Source organism: Procambarus clarkii, chromosome 60 (assembly GCF_040958095.1).
Source record: "Procambarus clarkii isolate CNS0578487 chromosome 60, FALCON_Pclarkii_2.0, whole genome shotgun sequence".
Lineage (NCBI taxonomy): Eukaryota > Metazoa > Arthropoda > Malacostraca > Decapoda > Cambaridae > Procambarus > Procambarus clarkii.
Genome location: NC_091209.1, coordinates 22,709,532 through 22,719,311, shown reverse-complemented (window position 1 = coordinate 22,719,311; position 9,780 = coordinate 22,709,532). Strand labels below are relative to the sequence as shown.

At 51.9% G+C, this 9,780-nt stretch overlaps 1 protein-coding gene and 1 long non-coding RNA gene across 2 annotated transcripts in view; one reads left to right on the top strand and one right to left on the bottom strand.

Moving 5' to 3' along the window:
- Positions 1 to 9,780, bottom strand: part of LOC123766700 (osmotic avoidance abnormal protein 3) — a gene marked incomplete in the record, with an annotated part of 181,017 nt that overhangs the window by 20,305 nt on the left and 150,932 nt on the right.
- LOC138353995 (uncharacterized) overlaps positions 1 to 9,780 on the top strand; it is a 27,975-nt gene extending 18,195 nt beyond the window's left edge. The window contains exon 2 of the long non-coding RNA XR_011223375.1: positions 9,592 to 9,780. This is a non-coding gene — a long non-coding RNA (uncharacterized lncRNA). The remainder of the gene's footprint in view (positions 1 to 9,591) is intronic.

Below are 9,780 nucleotides of genomic sequence, written 5' to 3'. Positions count from 1 at the left end.
GGTTCCCCCTTCCCCCTCCTGGGGAGGGGGGAGCTGCGCAAACAGTGGCGCAGCGATGTGTGACGTCATGATCGTTTGCTCGTTTCTTTTAGAGTAGTTCTATCCACTTGTTGCTTTTGGTAGCAATAATTTCACCAGAATTGGGGTTTATTTTGGGATGCTTACCTTTCTGGGTGCCTGACCCAGTCGATGGCAGACATAGAATGCTTCCAACCACACAGGGGATTCTATAGGCCATTGCTCCCCATGCCTCTCTTAGGGGGGCCAGGTTCTGGCTCGTGGTCCCCAGTAGGCCCACAGAACTCCATACACATGACTGATGCCAAAGTCTGACATTAGCATATCAGCCTAGTAAGCTCCGGGAGCCTCCGGGTCTCACCCAGAAAATGGCCTACTTCAATGACTGGTTGGTGTGGGCTCCCAGCTAGTCTGCTTGTCTGCTAGCCAAGGATCTGGCTCTTAGCAGCTGTGCGGAAGCCTGAACTTCGCTCTACTGGTTTATCCGCTGGGTGGGGTTTGGCTTTAAAAGCTGTCCTGATATCTTCGGGTCATCCTCTTTCGCTGCTCTTGCATTCGCTGGGCCGATCTCTGGTGTTCCTAGGTTGGTTGCTGCATTGCCGTCTTCCTCTTCAGGTTTTCAGGGTTCAGTGCCCTGGTGTCCTATCTTTTCCCTCATTTGATGTGTTCACAGAAACCTCTGTCTGTCGGCTGGGGCTTCATGACCAGTGCTCACCAGGCCAGCTAGGGGCTGGCCTGGTGAATAATGGATGGCGGCTGTCATGCGTCAGGCGCACAGCATGGTGTGGGAGTTTAAGGCAGTGTGGCTGGCGCTGCGAATGATTCGGGTTCCATGGGACTCAGTGATCCGGCTCCATTCAGAATGCTCCCCCTGTGGTTTATTGTCCCAACCGGTTGGGGGAGATCTCTTCAGTTTGTCACTTTGGGGCGGGTAGCTTCATGTGGCACTTCTGCTGAGTTTTCGGAGTTTAGCTCTCTGCAGCGTTCATGTTCAGGGTGTGTCTAACGTCCTGGCAGATGACCTGACTTCATTCCTCTTTCCACGGAGTGGACGGTTGACGCCACTTCCTTCCTTTGGCTTTGCTGGATGTATGGGTGCCTGGAGGTGGACCTCTTAGCTTCAGTGTGGTCTCAGCATCTCCCATTGTACATGGCATCGTTCACCGACTGCGAGGTCTCAGAGTGGATGCTTTTTGGCAGGACTAGTTGAGGTGGGGGTTCCTGTACCTCTTTTCCCCAGTTCAGCTGTTGCTCCGGGTTCTGGCTCGACAGTAATCTTTTCAGGGAAGAGTTCCTCTCCTGTCTCCATGGAGGCCAGCCCAGCCTTGTTTTCATGCGCTGCTTGCTCAGTGTCCGATACCATGTATTTTTCCGTGACTCCGCCTCTTTCAGCAGGTCAGTCCAGTGAGGTACCTCGCTGGTTTGATTTCCTCCTCCATGTTCCGCGTCTGGCATTTCTGACTGGTGTATCAACATTTGTATAGTGATCAGGTGACTTCTTTAATGGTGTCACACCTGTGGTCTTTGTCTCAGCGACAGTGTGAAGTCTCTTGGCAGTCTTTTCACCATTTTCTTTCTCTTCGTCGGGTTTCGTCGGTTTTGGACTGGGTTGTTTTGTCCTATTTCTCGTGGCTTTTTGTCTGTCTTTTTACTTTTTTATAATACTGTCGCTTCTTTTGGTGTGGTGTTGGCAAAGCCACTGCAGCTTGCGTTCGGGGTGGATGTCACTTCCGCTCCGTTTCGTAAGCTTTCTCATACATTCTTTCATCTCTAGCCTGCTTATGTGCTACCTGAGCCTTGTTGGTCTTAGGACTGGGTTCTTTCTTTTCTTTTTTCTCCTCGGTTTGTGGTGGCCCTTTTGGTTCGTGATTGATTTTGGAAGGCGCTGCTTTTGTTGGCCTTGGCCTCTGGGGGGGGTTGGGTTGGGGCGCTTCATGTTCTTCTCTGGCGCCGGGGGTTTTGTTTCTTTGGTCCTGGTGGTGGTTTTGTTTGTGGGCAGCCGTCTCTTTCTTTTCTAGCAAAGAATGAGATGGTGTGCTTCCGAAGGAGTTTGTTGGTTGTGGATGGTTGGTTGGTTCGGCCGGGGGTGCATCATGTTCTGTGCCCAGTAGCTGCTTTACACCACTACCTGCGGGCCACCAGTTATGTGTCAGTGGATGCACTTTGGGTTAATCCAGTTTCCCTGATTCCTTGTTCCAGGGATAGTGTTTCTCAGGTTGTCCACAATGTTATTAAATCTAGCCAGCCTGTTGTCTACCCTCGCACCCATGATGATAGAAAGTATGCTGCTCTTTTGACTGTTTTTGATAATATGTCTTGGGACGATATTCAAGTGCGGGGCGTTTTGGAGTTAGAACAGGGTCCTGGCTGCCAGGTATTTAGTTAATGTTCCAGGTCTTCTGCGGCCTTGTGTGACCCTGGGGCGTCTTTTGAGGCCATATGGTTCTTCCTCGATTTGAGACCTGTGATGCTGTCATGTTCCTTTTAGGTCCCTGTTTGCCTTCTCTGTGGGTAGTTAACTTCAGTGAGCCGACAGGGCTCCCCACAAAAAAACTGGCATTATATGTAATGTAATGCCAGTTTCTGGGTGAGCTCCAGAGGCACCCCTGACACCCCCTCCTCCCATAGGGTGGCAGCTGGCTCCCCCCTCCCTCTGGGGAAGAGGGAGGGAAGAAGCACTAATGAGCAGGGGGGTGTTAGATGATGCATTGCTTGTTTGTTTTCTTTCTGGGGGGAGTTCTTTTGCTATTTTGAGGACCTAGCTTGTAATTTTCAGCCAGACGGTGGTCTGTATTGATTTGCCAACCTTTCTGGGTGCCTTCCCGCTGGTAGATGGCAAAATATAATATACAGTACTTTAAATGTTAAGTGCTCATTGGTCATTGCTCTCTGCACCTCTCTCAGAGGGGCCAGGTTCTGGCTCTGGTTCCGGGTAGGCAACAAGAACTCTGCAACTGATAACCCTAACTAATATAGCACTATTACATCGATTATAATAGGTTGCAGGGAGCAAAGTTCCTGGAAAACCCCCCTATGGTTGGAGTTTTTCCTTATCTGCCATCGACTGGGGTTAGGCACCCAGAAAGGTAGGCATAACAAAACAAACCCCCACATGGTAAGAAACTAACAACAAAAACTGAACAGAGAGGTAGAACTCCCTACAATCCCAAGGAAACAAGCAAACAAGCAAACGTAACACACTACTGCCGGGCCGCTCGTCCGCGCAGCCCTCCCCTCCCGAGAGAGGGAGGGCTCGGGAGAGAGGGGGGGCTCGGGAGGGGGGGGGGCACCTGGACCTCACTGCGCCGGCTGCAAAAAACTCCAGTTCGTAAGCTAATGTTAACCGGGACAGACGCTTCTCTGGCCTCAGTTTCCTAGGCAGTGTTTGCCTTTGTGGCGCTCACTGCTGTGTTTTTGTGTTGTGCAGTGGCCAGGTGTTCCTCATCAGTACTGAGGCTGCATGCACTTTGGGGCTTCCTTCCCTAAGCGCCCTGTGAGTACTGTCCCTACGTGACAGGGTTATCTTCCCTGGGGAGTTCAGGAACCATTCCCGTAGAGGTTCTTGCTGCTCGGCATTTGCCTCGCCCTTGGGGGCCAGCTGGGGCTTGGGGGCCCCTTGTTTGGCCTTGGGTAGGGACTGGAATTGTGCTGGTTAGGACATCAAGGTGTTGTGCGACCTGCTACCTTTGCGGCGACCGGTTCCTGTTGCCTCTGGGGACGGTGTACTATTGTGGGGTTTTTCTTTTGTTTTTATTTTCATTTGCCTGGTGGGAGTCTGCCTAGTGTGGCTATAGTTCCACTGGTAGTGTTTGGTGGCCCTCTGCTAGGACCCCGTGATTGTACACGTCGCAGGGGTTTTCAGTGTTCGCATCTACCCCTTGTTAGCTTTGGGTCTTAACCGGTTACCAACACCTTGCCCGGGCTTCCTGTAGCAGTCAGCCTACAGACTAACACTGTCTGGGCTCGGTGGGCCGTTGGATGTGTCTTCTGGGTTCCATCCCATCTTGTGTGGGTTCGTTGGTTGCTGTGCCCTTGTCTCAGGGTGACAGTCGCCACTTTTACCTTTGTCATGTTGCCTGTTGGGTCACTGACACCTTAACCCAGAGTCTTGCGAGTTGTGTTCTCTGCTTGTTATCCAGTACTCTCCCTGATGTACTTACTGTTCAGAGTACAGGCGGCATCTGCATTACACGCTCGGTTTAGGTTGCTGCATCGTGCTAGGTTGGTTTCCCACCCGGATGCCCCAGGGCCGCCCCGTTTTGGTTAGGTGCTGTTCCCTCCTTTCCCTCACTGTTCCCGGTTAGTGACCGTCTGCGGGTTTCGGGGTCAGGACGGGGCTTAGTTGGTGCCAATCTTGAGGTTATCTTGAGATGATTTCAGGGCTTTTTAGTGTCCCCGCGGCCCGGTCCTCGACCAGGCCTCCACTCCCAGGAAGCAGCCCGTGACAGTTGACTAACACCCAGGTACCTATTTTACAGGCGCATAGGGTGAAAGAAACTCTGCCCATTGTTTCTCGCCGGCTCCTGGGATCGATCCCAGGACCACAGGATCACAAGTCCAGTGTGCTGTTCGCTCGGCGACCGGCCAAGACTCAGGCAGCTTCGGGGGCTGCCCCGTTTGGGTTGGGGACAGAGGTTTTCAAGTCTGTTCCTCCTGCCAAGGCTTCTGGGTCTTACCAGTGGCCCTTTCTTTGCTGCCTTTTCCCTGTACTCTTCCTTTTCTTCAAGGGCAGAGGGCATGGAAGACAGCTCTGCCCCGGGGCCTCTGTTGCGGGTTCCCGGGGCTGTGGGGGATGCCCGCGAACAGTTCTGGGGCTGTTTGCCCCTGAATGAATCTTCTGCTTCTGGGCGGGGTTTTTCATCCCTCTAGTCTGCTTACTTCCCACATTTGCCAGCGTGTTTTCGGATCTATTGCGTCGGTCACGACTCCTTGGTTTGGTGGCCATTTTCTTTCTACAGATTACTTCCCCACTTGGCCACCGGCAGCGCTGCAGTTTGTTTACCAGTGCCTGGGTGTGCGATCTCGCACTTTTGGGGGAGTTTTTCACCTCCTTCAGGGGTTTTATCCTCCTGTTGCTGTATCTTTGCTTTTCTGGGGTGTTCTGCCCATCTTCTGTTCCTCTGGGAACGCTTGGGTGTGGTTTTTACACCGGTTTTTGCATTTTCTGTCTGTTTGGGTCTGGGCCCTGGGTTTGGGCTACGTGTCCTTATCTGTTTATGCTTGCTCTCACACCTTGTCCCTCGTTTTTGGTTCGTTTTGGCCGTTTCCCTGGGGGTTCTGTCTGGGTACTGTGCTTTGCCCTTTCTGTGGTGTATTACCGCCAGCAAATGTGGTAGTTTGGGCTCCTCGGGTTCGATTCCAGGTTCCTTTGGGTTCTTTGGTTTCGTTCCGGAGGTTTCTTCCTCTCAGGCCCCCTTTGTGGGTTCAGGGGGTTTTGTTACCTCGTGTGTGACTCGGTTCAGCCTTTTGGGGTCCGGGGTCTTCCTGGCTTGCAGGCTGATCTTTTTGGGTCTTGGCACATGTTGTGGTCATGCCAGGGCCTTGGGTTTTTGTTGTCAGGGTGAGCCTTTTGGTACAGTTTTTGTGCTCTCTTGATGCCTTCTTCGTCTAGCTGGCATGGTACTCTCTGACCACTGGTCGGCGGTTTGTCATTTTTCTTTTCTTTCTTTAATTTTATTTTTATTTTTATTTTCATGTGTGTTATTTTCATATATATATATATATAAATATATATATATATATATATATATATATATATATATATATATATATATATATATTTATTTATATATATACATTTTCTTTTGGAAGGGGCTTCATTCCCTTCGCTGTTGACGGGGCACTGGGATGGGGGGGCAGCTTGCTCTGTTGGCTCTTGCTTGGTTCCGCAGTTTGTAGGCATTTTTTGGTTGTCCTCCGGCCTCTGGTGGCGTTGGGCGGCTTCCCCCCCTTTGAGGGGTTGGGGCTGGCAGGGTGTGTTTCTTCCCCTGCACTTCATCATGTCATCTTGCTGTGGGTGCGTTTGGACGTGGTCGATTCGCCCCATCCTTCCGGGGTTCCCGGAAGTTCCCGGTTCTAATGCAAACACGGGACTTTGCAGATCTGCGGCTCTTCTGGACTTGCTCAGTCTGCGCCCTGGATTCTTTGCCCTCTTTGGAAGACTGTTGTCTCCGGTCCAGCTTCTGTTGGGGCCGGATGCTTGGATGGTGTCCCTGGACCTCCGGGTCACTTCTTGGCACATTCCTCTCCAGGGTTCCGGGACTGGCACAGTTGGTGGTGGGGCTTCAGGCTTGCCATTTTTGTTGCCTTCCCTTGTTTGTAATTGGCACTTAGTGTATTTACACATCTTTACCGGATCTTGGTGACCTGTCTGTCTGCTCGGGATTCGGTTTCTGGCCTACCTCGACGACTGGCTGGTGTGGGCTCCCAGTCGGTCCGCTTGTCTGCTCACCAGCAGTGTGGTTCTTTCCAGATCGTCAGGTTCGGGTTCCTGGTGATCTGGAGGCCATTCCATCTGGTTCCGTCCCAGGTTCGGACCTGGCTGGGTCTTGTTTAGGACTCTTGAACCACTTCTTTGTCTCTCCCTTCAGAGGCGTTGCTGTGGCTGCAGTCCCGCCTTTGGCTGTTTCTGAGGGGGGTCCCGGGTCACTCGGCGTTGCTCGAGCGGTTGTGCAGGAGTCTGAACTTCGCCATACTGATCTGCCCGCCGGGTCGGGTTTGACTTCGGCATCTGTTTTGGTTCCTTTGGGGACTCCCCTTCCGCCTCTCTCGCAATCGTTGGGTTCGTCCTCCGGGTACCTTGTGTTGGTGCTGCTTCGCCGGCTTCCTCTTTGGGGCTTTCGGGATTCCGTTCCTTGGCGCCTCCCCGAGCCTTCGCTTGATGTGTTCACAGATGGGGTCGTCTCTCGGCTTGGGCTTTGTGACCAGTGCTCACCAGACTGGCCGGGGACGCTGGGATCTGTCCTTCTGTCGGGCTCACAGCACAGTTTGGAAGTTCGTGGCTGTCTGGTTTGCACTTCAGAGAGTTTGGGACATTCCGGGCTCTACCATCCGGTTCCATTCTAACTGTTCTCCTGTGGTTCATTACCAGAACCACGGGGGTTCTCATCGGTCCTTGCCCCTTTGGGGTTGGTCATTTCGAGTGATTCGCCTGCTAGATTCTCGGTGTTTGGCTCTCCGTGCGTTTCGTGTACGTTGAGTGTCCTACGTCCTGGCGGACTGTGTCTCGGTTCATTCCTCTGTTCACAGATTGGCCGGTTGTCGCAGACTCATTTCGTTGGCTCTGCCGGACGTACGGAATCCCGGACATGGACATCTTCGCGTCGCTGTGGTCTCAGCGTCTCCCATTCCCTGTGGCATCATTCCCCGCCTGCAAGGTGTTCGCAGTGGATGCCTTTCAGCAGGACTGGTCGAGGTTGAGTTACCTGTACCTCTTCCCCCAGTCCAGCTGGTGCTTCGGGTTCTGGCTCGGTTGGACTACTCTCCTTCCCAAGGAGAGTAGTCCTCATGGCTCCTTGGTGGCCGGCCCAGTTTTTTTTCAGACACTGCTTGATCGGTGTCTGAACCCAGGGCGTTTCCCGCAGCTCCGCTTCTTTCGGCAGGTCAGACTGGTCTGGTACGTGGCTTGTTTGGTCTTCTCCTTGGCTCTTCGGGTCTGGTCTTTTAACGCGGGTGTATCACCATTTCTATGGTGACCAGGTGGCTTCGTTGATGGTGTCCCACCTGCGAGCTTCCTCTCGGTGACAGTATGAAGTTTCCTGGCATTTCTATTCGCTATTTCTTGCTCTTTGTAGGTTTTCTTCTCTTTTGCATCGGGTTGTCTTGTCCATTCTTGGTTTTCCGGACCATTATTTGATGCTTCTTACTGTCGCCTCATATCGTGCGGAGCTGGCGGAGCCACTCCAGCTTGAATTCTGGGTGGACGTCACATCCGCCCAGTTCTATACGCTTTCTCGTGCTTTGTTTCACCTCCGGCCAGTTCGTTCGCCGCCTGAGCCATCCTCGTCCTTGGTCAGGGTGCTCTTATCTTTCCTCTTCTCAGTTTGTGGTAGCCCCTTCGGTTCAAGATTTTTTTCAAAGGTCCTATTTTGTTGGCATTGGCCTTTGGGGGTCGGGGAGCTTCCGGCTCTCCTCCAGCACAGGGGTTTCTGCTCTTTTGGTACTGGTGGTAGCTAGGTTTGTACGTTTTGCAGCCTTCTCCGTCTTTTCTGGGGAAGGCCGAGACGGCTGCTTTCCTGAGGGGTCCTTGGGTTTTTGATGCTTGGTTCGTTCGGCTAGGGGTGTGTCATGTGTTGTGTCCAGTTGCGGCTCTTCGCCGTTACTTGTGTGCCATAGCTGGGGATGCGCTTTGGGTTGACCTGGTTTCCCCTCGTTCCCTGTTCCAGGGCTCGGGTCTCCCAGGTCAACTGCAGGGTTATTAAATCTAACCAGCCTGGAGGTCTATCCTCGTGCCCGTGCCATTCGGATGTTTGCAGCTTTTGCTGCCGTGTTTGGTAATATGTCTTGGGCTCATTTCGGGCGCAGGGATTTGGAGATCGTACAGCTCCTTGGCTGCCTGTTATTTTGTGAGCATGATTGCTCCTGGACGTTCTTGTGTTGCTTTGGGTCGCAGGTTGCAGCCTGTTGTCTCAACTTAGCGTTGCAGAGTTTGTGGTGGCCGCCTCCCGGGTCAGTCCTTTCTTTTTCTTCTCTTTGGGTATGAAGCTTCAGAGAGCTGTAGGGGCTCTCCTCAGAAAACCAGTGTTGAATGTAATGAAACGTCATTTTTTAGGTGAGCCCCGGAGGCTCCCTGGCAACCCTCCCTCCCACTGGTCGGCGTTTTTTTCGTGTTTTTTGAAGCTTAGCTTCTGAACTGGAGTGCTTTGCAGCTGGCACAGTAAGGTCCGCCCCTCCCCCCCTCTTGGGAAGGGGGGGCTACGCGGACGAGCGGCGTGGCAGTAGTGTGTTACGTTTGCTTGCTTGCTTGTTTCCTTGGGGTTGTAGAGAGTTCTACCTCTCTGTTCGGTTTTTGTTGTTAGTTTCTTACCATGTAGGGTTTGTTTTGCTATGCCTACCTTTCTGAGTGCCTAACCCCAGTCGATGGCAGATAAGGAAAATCCCCAACCACAGGGGGGATGGGGGGGGGGGGTTCCAGGGCCCATTGCTCCCTGCAACCTCTCTGAAGGGACCAGGTTCTGGCTCATGGTCCCTGGTAGGTCTGAACTCCATAGCTAATGTCCTTGTCTAATATAACATACATTAGCTCGATAAGCTCCAGGGAGCCTCCGGGGCTCACCCAGAAAATGGCATTTCATTGCATTCAACGCTGGTTTTATAGATTATTTCACATTTCTTAAAATCGATATTGTGATTCTTTTCCCAACTATGGTTTGTTACAGCACTATTACCAGCCATGATTCTACATATTTTCTTGTGTTCTTCAATTCTGATCTCAAGTTTTCACCCTGTTTCCCCCCCACATAAACTTTGTTGCAATCTTTACATGGTAATACATAAATGCCTCCCTATTTTCTATCATCCCCTACTCTATTCATAGTTGGGAAAAGGATCACAATATTGATTTTATTACTGCAGGTGCATTGGAAGTCGGGAACAGAGGTGACACTATGAGATCAAGAAGGATAAGAGGACTGGATCAAGAGTAGCAGCCTCGTTAGTCGTTGAGATGTCTCATCCTTCCCACATACTCAGACCTGGCCAAAGCACTCAGGAGAGTGCAAAAGACTTGGTGAAAATCTTTACATAAATTTTAAAAATATATAA